Here is a 10,897-nt window from a genome sequence, read left to right as displayed (position 1 = left end):
CTAGTCTAAAAACTGACCTTTAGCGAGCAGGTTAACTAGTCTGAAAACTGACCTTTAGCAAGCAGGTTAACTAGTCTAAAAACTGACCTTTAGCGAGCAGGTTAACTAGTCTGAAAACTGACTTTTAGTGAGCAGGTTAATTAGTCTGAAAACTGACATATAGTGAACAGATTAACTAGTCTGAAAACTGACCTTTAGCAAGCAGGTTAACTAGTCTGTCGTGTTTAGCTGATGAATTGCTCGGTGCTGCCTTTTCAAGCCCGATGAACCTGCTGACCAGTGGGTATAGCTGAAAGAACAGAGACAATATTGACAGCAAAATAAGAACATAAAACCTTCTCAAACATCGTGTTTAAACATTCCCTACATCCATGATTTGTAATATACTGTACAGGTTGTAGTTATTGCTGGTAGGGCTAAAAACCTCCTCGCCAAGCAATGGTTTTGATAAATTTACCATCATGGTAAAAATGTTGTTCAATTGTATCATTAGGCTATGTGTGATCAAAACTTCACTAAGGTCTAAGGTTGTATCTATCATTTAGCACAGCCAAAGTTAATGGAACTCATGCTATCTATACTAACTGTGTACATGGAATATTCAAGTACAGTTGATATAAGGTTGTCAAGGGGAACCGGCGTCCCAGTGATAAGTGAAAATTTGCTAAACAAAAGCTTATGTTTTAAAGTATATGTAAGAGCCAAAATTTTAACACCAAAACACTTACACTGCTTTCTAAACATATTGTATTGCTTTCTTATATAATAAGTAATTTGAAGTTATATTGATTGACCTACAGTTTATATTTCAACCCCAGTCCCAGTATTTAAAACCACAGAATACACTTACATAGTATGAACGTAGTTTGGACTTCATCTGACCTGAATATTCATACTTGTGTTAACTCGGTTCGTTGTGAGAAGGAAGTCACATGTTTATAATTCATGAGATTGATGTGTCTTATGTATTTTACTTTTTAAATGGTTTTTAATTAATTTTCTCTCGATTTTAACAAAAATTTTCTACTGTGAAGTACTGAATCCGTGAATGGTGAGCCAGGAAGTAGTGATGGATTACTGTATAGTTACAAATGTTAGTACTGAAGTGTAATTGTGCAAAGCAAGGAGTGTAAATGATAACCCAACTGACTAAGTAACCCCATGCAATAAGAACATGGAAAGCATGTAATTGTGCAAAGCAAGGAGTGTGGATGATAACCCTACTGACTAAGTAACCCCATGCAATAAGAACATGGAGAGCATGTAACTGTACAAAGCAAGGAGTGTAGATGATAACCCTACTGACTAAGTAACCCCATGCAATAAGAACATGGAGAGCATGTAATTGTACAAAGCAAGGAGTGTAGATGATAACCCCACTGACTAAGTAACCCCATACAATAAGAACATGGAGAGCATGTAACTGTACAGAGCAAGGAGTGTAGATGATAACCCCACTGACTAAGTAACCCCATGCAATAAGACCATGGAGAGCATGTAATTGTACAAAGTAAGGAGTGTAGATGATAACCCCACTGACTAAGTAACCCCATGCAATAAGAACATGGAGAGCATGTAATTGTACAAAGCAAGGAGTGTAGATGATAACCCCACTGACTAAGTAACCCCATGCAATAAGAACATGGAGAGCATGTAACTGTACAAAGCAAGGAGTGTAGATGATAACCCCACTGACTAAGTAACCCCATGCAATAAGAACATGGAAAGCATCTAACTGTACAAAGCAAGGAGTGAAGATGATAACCCTACTGACTAAGTAACCCCATGCAATAAGAACATGGAGATCATGTAACTGTACAAAGCAAGGAGTGTAGATGATAACCCCACTGACTAAGTAACCCCATGCAATAAGAACATGGAGAGCATGTAACTGTACAAAGCAAGGAGTGTAGATAATAACCCCACTGACTAAGTAACCCCATGCAATAAAACAACATGGAGAGCCGACCTCATTAAAGCAGTTGATACGGGCGCTGGAAGGGTTCCAATTCTTGTAGGCCTGATCAGAGGAAATGGAGGGAAGAGTCAATAGAAAGCACAAGTTGTCATACTCCTTACTATCAGAACAAAGATGCTCTAACTCAGTGAGGCAGCTGACGACCTCGTCCAATGTGGAGTCATGGTTCTGTATGAACAAAATGAAAAAATAATGATTGCTAGCCAACCACAGGGATGATGATGGAATGACAGCCAAGGAAGACATTAGCCAATCACAGATGTCAGAAACAGACTGTGTTTAATCGAAAATACAAAAACTGAAGAAACTAAACATCCAAACAAAGTAGCATCAGAACTAAAAGTGTTTTTTAGAAAACAGTGAGTCAATGAGTGACAACTTCATGGCACGTGTAGTTGTAACTATAATTATATGTATTCTCACATGTAATGGCCTGTCAAACACACTCACATGTAATGTGAGTGTCAGACAAACTCACATGTATTGGCCTGTCAAACACTCCCACATGTAATGGCCTGTCAGACACCCTCACATGTAATGGCCTGTCAGACACACTCACATGTAATGGCCTGTCAGACAAACTCACGTGTAATGGCCTGTCAGACACTCCCACGTGAAATGGCCTGTCAGACACTCTCACATGTAATGGCCTGTCAGACACACTCACATTTAATGGCCTGTCAGACACACTCACATGTAATGGCCTGTCAGATACTCTCACATGTAATGGCCTGTCAGACACTCTCACATGTAATGACCTGTCAGATACTATCACATGTAATGGCCTGTCAGGACAACTTACCTGTAACGGTCCAGGATCCAACTTTATGCAAAGGAGTTCCAGGAATTTATGCTTGTAAATGAGGTAAAGGCAGCGTTTTTGTCAAAGCCCTCCACCCCATGGAGCGGCAGAAGGAACTCAAGCACGTCATCCCAGTGACCATCAAGAATCAGCTGCCGGAGAAAAAGTCCATCTTTTGAGAAAACACCTACAAATATCACAAATTAATATGAGAGCAGAATCAAAGCACCTGAGAATCAGAGCGTTTCCATGATTTGAATAGATTTGGAGTTGCTTCCACTCCAAATCACAAGAACAGACGAATCCAAACCTATTCCAGACCATTTCGCTTCGATAAATTTATGTGAAGGTATTTGCCGTGGGAGTACTATTCAGTATCACAGAAATGCTGACTGCTGATGGATCGGATTTGATAATACTCAGCTAAGCTCTCCCCAGTAGAGGTAAAAAATATTTCAGCGTACTTCACACAGCTATGCGGGTATCGGCTACAAAAACATTCTACTGCTTCTCCATACTATTTCATCTGGACCTGTTACTTTCATATTAATATTTACATGCGAATGATGGGTTGCTCATATGAAGATGATGAAATAATTTCTTATTTTGATCTGGCGATTGGCTACTCATGAATTGAAAAGTGACCCTGATATGAAAAAAGTTAGAAAAACTCTAACAAGTTTTATTTTGAGGAATACATCGCTCATCTTGGAATGATCTAAATAGTGCAACTCCGAATTGATGAAATGGTAGGGCAATTCCTAACCCATTCAAAGCATGAAAACACAGAAGAATCGTGAATGAGACATCTCATTCCTGTTCAAAGAGATGGTCACCTAGACGATGAAAAATCAGTAACAATAAAAACAACCTCCTTAGTTATGCGAAAGATTTACACTAACATAGTCAAACATAGGACATAAAAGGTTAACTTGTTCTGATAATTTCTTGAAAACTAAATAAACTGAAGTATTGTTACAACTTTTCTTGCCCACAAATCAACTTACTAGTGGTACGTCTACTAGTATGCGCATGAAAGTTCAACATGAATTTCATAATTAGAAATTCCCTGTCATACAGCCCACGACCAAAATGATATTGGAAAAAAGAAAGGGTACTGATGGTTGAGAAATGCAATATTGGCAATCAAATGGCACTGCAGTGCAATAGGATAACTGCAATGGTAGCTGTAATGTACTGGGCATTATTATGTACAACAGACAACAACAATAAAAGGAAAATATTATATATATCTCTCCTCTGCAATAGGAGAAATGCAATATTAGAAGTAAAATGCACTGATATTATTAGAATAACCAATATTATTAATATAGTAATACAGTAATAATAGAAAACCAATGCACGATTTTGTTTACATTTCAAAACGTCATAGCAACCAATATCAAGAAGTTGTGATATTTATCTAGATTTTTAGAATATCTATTTAACAAAATTATTTAGAAAAAATAATAACAGTAACATACTGCCCAACATCGGTCACTATACACTTCGATCTTGTAAATTCGAATGATTATTCTTATAATTAAATCTTATAAAATCGAATAATTATTTTTATAATTAAATATTGTAATAATCTTATAAGAATCGTTAGAGAAATATCATTGTCATTTCCTTTACTTTCACTGCTTCGAACATCAGTTGGAATACCAAAGTAATCATTGTAAGTGTCCAAAATGTCAGTTACTTTGAAATCGGCAAAAAAACTATTACTTTTCAGTACTTCTACGTTAGTTATAGAAACCTTCAGCAATTGGACAATGCCATAGACTGGTGAAATGTGCACGTTTTTCTCGTAAAATGCACACGACTTAATAGTTCTACTCTCTATCGCGCGGCCTTGTCGGCGTTTCGTTGTCCGGTCTTAACTTTGATGAAAAAAAGCTTGTCAAAGTTTTAATGACGATTTTAGGCTAAATTAATCTGTCCATTTATGTATAATCCGATCAGATGGGTTAGTTTTAGGATATTGTCTACAAATTTCAAAGACTTGGCAATATATTTAAAAAGGTTTATACGTGTTTTGTATCGTTATTATACTTAATCGACTCCTTTGAAAAATGGTTAAATTGTTGATGAGATTTCGGTACAAAGGTTTGCGGCGGCTGTTCATAAATAATTTTCGTGAGTTGTGTGCACATACGCATTTATCATAAAGCTCTCAAACAATCGCTTCGCTCGTGGTTGGTCGTGGGATAAGTGGTATTGATACAGTGGCTGGGTTGCCTTCCGCACAATGTGCAGTGCTAGATGTTATGAGAGTGTTGCTAAGGTGTATTTCGCAGTGCAAGGTGTAGTAGGAATGTTAGTAGTACACCATACATACATCCTAAGCACAATTTTTGTGAAAACTCATCACAAAATCAAATATTGAGTTGACTTTGACACAACCACAGCACGATGGCGAGATGTGAATGCTGTCAAAGTTGAGTACGAGTGGGCAAACAAATTGATCACAATTAGCTATATGGTTGAAATGCAAAAATCTATTTCGTTTTTAACATATTATGTTATAGAGAATACAACACAAAAACCTCAATTGCATCGATCAGAATTGTGATAATGCCAGACTGACTTCCTATTATGAAAGGATGTGAGAGTAGGAGTATCCTACATGAACTGGCTAAACACAGTATGTGAAAAATGGTACACAATGCAGTATAGAGGCTTGGAAAGTCAGGATTGTCAGCTGGTCCACAGTATCAACTTCATACTAATCAGCAGTTGCAGTACACAAGCAGTTTCATGTTATGAAGAATGTGCATTCAGAGCATGCGTGCGTGAAGTGGTGGTTGTCAGGTAATGCTTCATAAAAGTGAATGCCCAATATATAGCAATGGGCAATGTGAAACAGGAGCACAGTAGCAGTGGATGTCTACTGTGAATTAGAAAGTTGTAATGTATTGCAAAATTATTGCGTACTGCACTTCGTTGACGCAGTTCCGTTCTAATGCATCGTAACCCTGTACTCTGGTGTACAAGAGAGTTTGTGATAAATTTCCTTCTCACACTGTAATGTACGATAAACTGGGTTGACAAAACTACCTTTCAACCTCAAGAGAAGAATGCACCACATTTTCTTTTCTCATCCAAGGCTAGCTAATCGCTTGGTGCACATCAAGGATATTCCAGAAAAAGTATTTTTTCCACATGACAGGACAAGCAGATGCCCAAGTGTTCTATGTACCCTGTTTAATTTATAGATATAATTTAAATTATTTGTGACCATGTTCTATGAGCTTGGCATCTAACCAAGCTAATCTTACATTTAACTAAAAAGTTGTTTAAGTTACTGCATTATTGTACAACATCGTCTAAGTGACCGTCTCTTCGCGCAGGAATGAGAGATCTCGTGGATCTCAGGTGTTGCATGAGAAGTAAGAAGAGTTGGCTAGCCATTTAAAAAATCTAGACAACAGATTTTAAGATTTATCTACTGAAAAAGTATGTGAACTAGCTTACAAATACAGCATGGCTAATGACTTGAGTATTCCACCAAGCTGGTCAAGAAACAAGAAAGCAGGTGAGCCGGTGTTTAAAATGTAGCAACATGTGTCTACTTGGATTAGATCTACGCTAAAAACATCCAAAGTAACTGTGACTAAGAACAAGACAAAGAAAAACTAAGAAAAAAGAGCAAACAGATTCTTCATCAGAGGAAGAAGAGTTAGCCCAATAATTATTGTGTTCTGATGAAGAAAGTCCAGATAAAGATGAAAGTAAAGATGTACCTCCTACTAGGGACAATATTAACATCAATAATCATGTTTTAGTTTGGTACGGAATTGGCTAAGGTTGACTTGCAACAAAATTCACATTACAGTTATTTGGTATCAAAAGACCGTATCAAATATAGATGATCGCTACTTTAGAGTTTTGTTTCGACTTGAACTAATCATCTAGTCGTAATCTGATCATGTGACCCATACTTCGTGAATAATTTTTGCAACATATTTTGATTATCACAGGTGACCAACAGGCTCGTCATGTTTACCAGACAATGATATGTACTCCTTCGAGCTAAGGTTAAAAAATTAAATAAATTCTCACGGTAGGTTATAAGTTATCAGTGCTGAAAGTGACGGCATTACAATGACGATGAAATAGACATGTGAGGACAATAGACATGGTTTCATTGAATGCATGAAGTATATTTGTGAAAATATTTCGACGAATGAGGTTGCGTGAAAGTGTAAACAGAAGCCATCTGGTACAACTACGTCCCATTTGAGCCGTTTTGGAAAGAGATTCTAATTTATGGCGGTCTCGTAATGACCGCGATTAACTGTTCGTTTTTGAGCTTTTAAGAGTTTGTAAATCCATTTCCACCTATTTTGCAACTACAACACAGCAGAGTAAGACATGGTGAATGTTTTGATAGCAAATAACTGTAATGTGAATTTTGCTGCAAGTCAATCTTTAATGTTTATTATGCAGGAAGAGTCATGAAATGTAATGAAAACTCAGTTACCATCAGTTTCATAAGAAAAGCTGGAAACTGCTTTGTTTATCCAGAGGAGGAAGACGTGTAGGATGTTGACTTTGAATCTATAGTTATATTTTTTGGGCAGCCAGTAAACACTGGTGGGACTCTGAGGGTTAGAAATCGAACTACATTCAGAGTAGATTTATCTGCTTACACTGTAAGATAAACTATTCTCAATAACACTGCTGATAGAGACTGTAGGCGACACACTTTTTACTACATTATTTCACGATAATGCTCATACGACTTGCTCCCACATTTTATGTTATAAACTATGTATAATTAGTTCACCATGTTCTGTCTTAGTCATAAGTCAAATTTAGTTAGCCAATTGTCACACTCAATGTTTTAAAACAGTTAAAAGATATCAAATATATATTATGTGCAATCAAATCACATATTTATTGCTATGGCTCACTTTGCCCCATTGGGTGGCTCACCTTGCCTCGGTAGTGGAGCAAAGTGAGCCAGGTGTAAAATGTTGCAAAAACAATAAAATCTCGCGATTGATCCAAAGTGAATCATTACAATTCAAATACAATAATAACAACATGTTAAATTTTTATAGACCAAGTTTAAGCTCAATTCAAGCAGTCACTTATATTTTATTTGAGAAACAAACCGAAATTGGCTTACTGTGCCCCGTCTTCCCCTACAAAACGATAGTGATGAGTGATTACGTTATCTCACGGTGCACAAGACCAAAAACTGTACTAGTTATTGTGTAATAAGCCAAAACGGTCAAATGGTGTAGATGTTGGAGTGTCTGTCTACTGAGCTAAATGTGGTGAGTTCAAATCCCATCTGGTGAAATCCTTTTTTCATAATCTACCTGTCTCTTCAGACAGCCAGACAAGGCTTTGATCATACCGCATTAAGATTATACGGCATACAATTATTATACAATATTATGTAATTATCATACAAGTATTATATAATATTGTGTAATTATCATACAATTATTGTACAATATTATTTATATATTATATAATATTATGTAATTATCATACAACTATTATATAATATTATTCAATTATCATACAATTATTATATAATAGTTACATTATTATACAATTATTACATAATATTACTCAATTATCATACGACTATTATAAAATAATGTAATTATCGTACAATTATAATATAATATTATGTAATTATCGTATAATTATTATATAATACTATGCGATTATCATACAATTATTATATAATATTATGTCATTATCATACAATTATTATATAATACTATGTAATTATCATACAATTATTATATAATTACCACACTGTAATAGCGCGAAGGTCAGAAAAGAATACTATTACTTGAATTTTAACTTAGTTTTCAGCAAACTTGTTGGTGGAAGGTCTGACGGAGAGACAAGCCTATGAATGGTTTTAGACATGGTTTATGACAACGAGGTATCCCTTTCAACCAGAACCATATTCAGGACATACCATTAATGATTCCCGACTCTCTCTCTCCAAACATATGAGGGCAATATCAACCTGTTTATTTGCTAGGTACTCCTCTATTATCTTGATGATTTCCTTGTCGCCGAGCTCAACCGTATGAGAGAGTGTCATGATGAGGGAAGATTAAACTCTCACGAATCGGAAAATTAAAAAATTAGCGCTGTTTCTACATCGAGGCAGCACCATCCTGTAGAGATAGAAGTAACAGTCTGTGTAATAATTTAGTGAGAAGACACTCAGACTTTAGAAAGTCAAGGTAGAAACACTGAAGAAAGATTGTCAGAGGTCGATAACACCTAGGAAAAAATGTTTTTAAATATTTCAGTGTCTTTGGCTGTCATTCATACTCTGTGTAAAACTGCTAGTAGCTTGACTTCACCAACTTACACGTGGTTTGTGCGTATATTTTTTATATGGCTGTTGAATGCAAGAAATATAAGAATTTCTCAAACTAAAACATGTAGACTATTACAATCAACAAGCAACAGACATATCTTTCAAAATAGGAGGTAGATGCTACCTATTCAGACTTGAGATTGGCAAAAATTGTAGCCGAGCCCTTTCAAGTCAGTACCTGAGCCTGTTTCATACTTTGTATCGAACAGATGTCACAGCAAACATAGTACCGTGTATCAAGCCCTTTGCAAAACCAAGCTGAGTTTCAGTAAAGCGATTAAAACTTGTACATGAAAATGTTTCACCCTCGTACATCGTACAGAACTAACGCAAAGGAGATACCAGATATAGAGAAAAACACTGATTCTGGAAAGTGAGAGAATGACCACTATATAGAGTGAATAGAAGATATGAGCTACGAGATCGTACAACAAAAGCGGATGACAAATTATATTTATGATGATGAGAGAGAGTACGAATAAAAATAGCTTACAGCGCCCAGCTTAACATGAATATATATATCAAAACATAAAACAATCAAAAAACTTGATAACATAAAACCTACAAAAAGAATGTTTGGATCCTTAATAATTATAAGCAACTTACATGAAATAATAAGCAAATATATAAATAATTATACTCAATACAGTTGACTATCGCAATGATACAGCAACCACAATATATTTCCTGAATGACCTTCTACTAACTTAATGTAAATTATGTAAATTTACATATACATATATACATGTACTTTACAGCTTGATCTTATGGCATATATACAGCTAGATAAACGACTATGAATATACGGATTCCGAATAATTATAAGCAACTTACATGAATTAATAAGCAAATATATATAATTATATTCAATACAGTTGACTATCGCAATGATACAGCAACCACAATATATTTCCCGAACGACCTTCTAATAACTTTACATATACATATATACATGTACTTTACAGCTTGATGCTATGGCATATACAAGGCTAGATATTTAAAAGTGACTATGAATATACGGATTCCGAATGATTATAGGCAACTTACATGAAAGGACAAACAAGCCAGTATGCAATCCAGCTAAATACTGTTAAAATGAAATGATTCAACTCCAGCACCATGGTGACCATTGCACGAGTATATAACTATAGAAACCTACGAGAATACGATTATGAACCCCGGGGTGACTAGATCACAACTGATCGAGGGATAATTGACATTCCTCAAACTGGGACAAATTTGCCAAACGATGGAAAGCCATCCAATAACTGTCGCACAATAAGACTAGCTACTAACTAGCCGCGACGAGACACTGCATTAAGAGACCGCCACACAAAATGTACTCAGTGGAAAAACCAAAAACATGACACAGAGGCGTGTAACCAATGTTATTGAACTGAGATGAGGATCACTGCTGGGAAAAACTGATAAAGACCGAGGGCTACGCACAAAGCAACCAATAAATGGCAGATTATTAGGACGGATTCGGCATGAATTTTTAAGCTAGGGTCTGGCTTCACCTGACGGCTAATATGTGTCAGGGTTTAAAACGATATATGACCAATCAGCAAATATGAAAACCTAGAGCAATTGCTATGCTGCCGGAAATATCAAGTATGGGATTTGTCCAACCATCACAGCTGATGCGATGTGAATGTATGGGACATCAATTGAATTGGGAATTCTCTGGCCATTGTAATGAAGAGCTTAGGAATGAAAACATAAAATTACAACTAAATAATGGATA

At 36.0% G+C, this 10,897-nt stretch overlaps 1 long non-coding RNA gene across 1 annotated transcript; it reads right to left on the bottom strand.

Moving 5' to 3' along the window:
- Positions 1-219: 219 nt before the first annotated feature.
- On the bottom strand, positions 220-2,915 carry LOC137410407 (uncharacterized). Its single transcript, XR_010981189.1, has 3 exons — positions 2,781-2,915; positions 1,970-2,146; positions 220-289 (listed from the first exon to the last, which is right to left on the bottom strand). It is a non-coding gene; the product is annotated as an uncharacterized lncRNA (long non-coding RNA).
- Between the last annotated feature and the right edge of the window lie 7,982 nt (positions 2,916-10,897).

The sequence above is a fragment of the Watersipora subatra genome, unplaced genomic scaffold, assembly GCF_963576615.1.
Source record: "Watersipora subatra unplaced genomic scaffold, tzWatSuba1.1 SCAFFOLD_135, whole genome shotgun sequence".
In the NCBI taxonomy this organism is placed as follows: Eukaryota; Metazoa; Bryozoa; class Gymnolaemata; order Cheilostomatida; family Watersiporidae; genus Watersipora; species Watersipora subatra.
Note: the sequence above shows the minus strand (reverse complement) of the source record. Positions and strands in the feature narration are given on the sequence as shown.